Genomic DNA, 2,945 nt, shown 5'->3' with positions numbered 1-2,945 from the left:
CTCAATCCAAAGATTCAACTTCAATAATCAGCAAGCATCATAAAAGCACATCACCCCTTGTGAAAGTTATTTATCTTAGCATTTGAGTGTTTCTACGAGGCTTCCATAAGAAATCAAGTAAATCGCCTAGGAAACAAATGGGTCCATGCATATTCGAAAATCTTCACCCAAAGACAAAAATCAACATGCGAACACATATCTTATTTGAAGAGGCTTCAATCTACTATTAGCTATATCAATCTCACTTAAATATTTTGTTAAAAAAAATACTTATTAGTTAATATCAATAACAGCACAACAAATTTAATTCAGTTTCCAGGGTCCCATTCCATCAAACAACGATAATACAACGCTGGCAAAAAAACAAAAAAACAAAAAAAAAGCTAACAATAACATAGCACTTATTATTACTTAATTCACGTCATTCAATCAATATAAGAACACCATCTTTTTTATAATTTTTGAATAGCACCTCATGCTTTCAGCTCAAAAAAAAGAATAGCACCTCATGCTTCTAGGGACTTCTTTCCAAATGATTTTAACCATTATAAAAACAATTGCTAACATTTATAGGTAATCAATAATAAGTCTTCTTCAACTTTCAACTTCGTAAACATTATCTCTAGCTTCTGTAACTATCCCTTAATTAGTGCTTGATACTCAAGCTCTTGACAGTATCCTTTAACTATATATTTGTAGTTCTCACAATCATTATTCCAAACCTTTCTTTTCAGGATCAAAATCATAATCTTATCAACTTATATGCTTAATCGTTCAACATCAGTCAGTGAGCTTCACGTCATCATTCTAAAGTCTCTCTACTTGATTGAATCATTTAAGCAATTATTTGTCATTGAGAAGTATTCAGCAACAACTTTGAATTGGGTTGCCACCGCAACAATTTAGACCCAAAAGTCTCCCTTAATCATACGCAACCCTACAAATATGTGTGTGTGTTCCGCGCGCGGGTTTTCACCACATGGATCAATAGGTCTCTCATTGTTTTCAGCTTCAAAAATTGATACCCCTAACCTTCATCACCAAATAAATCAGAAAATATATGTTTATACACATATCACAGCACACGAACATCTATATATCTCAAAGCATCATGTTCTTCTATTATTCAAATTCCCATTTCAACTTACACCGTATAATTGCAGCTTCACGTAGCAGAACAGGGTTGGGATTCGAAGACACTTCTATAACCAACTTCATCAAGCAACAAAGTGTGTATATATCTATATCAGCCTTGGGCCAAACGGATTCGAACAGCAGCAGCAAGCCAGATTCAATCCTCATGAGAGTCATATATTAAGCATCAAAACAACCATAAATCACTGATTCTATATTAAACTTGAGCACTTTCGTTTCCTTAGTCTTAATCTCCGGGAATCTGACCTACACAATTCAGAGCAACAAAACCTCAGATTGGAAAATCACAAAACGGAGTTAATCGATCACATGTAACACCAAATATTAACTTAATCTAACTCCATTACAATTTCAGGCCCCTAATCACAGCTTTTCCACATCTCAAACTTAGAAACCAGTCATCCTCTCACCCCAAGAAATACTCCAATCAAAGAAATCAGAGATGGAGAAAGGCTTAAGGATCTACCTTGGTTCAAAAACCGATTCGCACGTGACTGGCTCTCCGTCAAAACTTCCTCTGCTTCGATCTCCCTCTCACTCTCAGCGTTTACTCCCTCTCGGTCTCCCCCTTTGTTTCGTTGACGCTGGCTTGCCTTTCCTCTAAGGGCCTGTTTGGTTTGAGGGGAGGGAAGGGGAGGGAGGGGAGGGAGAGGTAGGGGAGGGGAGGGAAGGTTTCATCCTACTTTGTTTGGTTTGATTAAAAAGGAGGGGAGGGGAGGGTATTTAATGATCCCTTATTTGGTTCAAGGAGGGGAGGGGAGGGATAGTAATAATCAATTTACCATTTACCCTTATATATTAGTTTATGTTTTTTATTGATGTATTATATAAATTAATTTACATCTTAATTTAAATTATATAATTTAATCAAAATTCAGTCTTATCATGTTAATATGTGTATTAAAAAATTGGTACAGTAATTTTCATTCTAATTAATATAATAATATATTAAAATAATCAAATTAACAAATTTTATATGCTCTAAGAAAAATGAAATTTTTTTCTTAGGCTATCTTTTTTCCAGCTTTAAAATATATTTAAAAAATAATATATTTATAAAAAACAATTAATTTTATAATATTATATTTTTATTTAAATAATTTTTATAATATATTTTTAATTATAATAATGTATATATTTTTTATTTTTTTTACTTAGGATAATATATTTTTTATTTGAAAAAAAAATATTAATAATAATATTTTATGGGTAGAAGTGGAATATTAAAAAATCATAAGGGCATAATGGTCTAAAATTTTGGCTCCCCTCCAAAAACCCCCAATTTGGAGGGAGCCAAAATGGGGAGAGGGAGGGGAGGAGAGGGGACATTTTAGCTCCCCTCCCTCCAAAATTTTTAACCAAATGAGGGGAGGGGCTCATTTTCCCTCCCCTCCCCTCCCCTCCCCTCCAACCAAACACACCCTAAACCTCTTGCTGATTGGTGCGAGGTAAAATAAAAGGAGCGAAGAAATTTTTTTAATAATCTCGATTTAAAAAATTAAAAGTGTTTAATTAATTTTTATTTTTTTACTAAAATTTTAAAACCATATTTTTTAACTTTTTAAATAGAGTTTACTAAAAATTTTTTCCTCCTCCCCCTCCCTTCCATTTCTCTCGTACCAAAAAATACCTTAGGGACAGTTGGTAGAAACAACTGGTTAGAATGCAAAGCAACGGAAGGCAAAATTTCGAAGTGATTGGTAAACACTGGAATATAAAATAGGTTGATGAGAAATTTAATATTTGGTTAGGTGAAAATAGGTTAAAAAATTGTGTAAATTTACAATATT

General features: G+C 33.1%; 1 long non-coding RNA gene across 1 annotated transcript; it reads right to left on the bottom strand.

The window, feature by feature from the left end:
* Window positions 1-522: 522 nt before the first annotated feature.
* Window positions 523-1,743, bottom strand: LOC114755764 (uncharacterized). Its single transcript, XR_003741355.1, has 2 exons — window positions 1,622-1,743; window positions 523-1,401 (listed from the first exon to the last, which is right to left on the bottom strand). It is a non-coding gene; the product is annotated as an uncharacterized LOC114755764 (long non-coding RNA).
* Window positions 1,744-2,945: the final 1,202 nt, after the last annotated feature.

Source organism: Neltuma alba, unplaced genomic scaffold (assembly GCF_004799145.2).
Source record: "Neltuma alba isolate B1F8T4 unplaced genomic scaffold, ASM479914v2 tig00010338_pilon, whole genome shotgun sequence".
NCBI classification, from domain to species: domain Eukaryota; kingdom Viridiplantae; phylum Streptophyta; class Magnoliopsida; order Fabales; family Fabaceae; genus Neltuma; species Neltuma alba.
The sequence above is the reverse complement of the archived record's forward strand: the minus strand, read 5'-3'. Positions and strand labels throughout refer to the sequence as shown.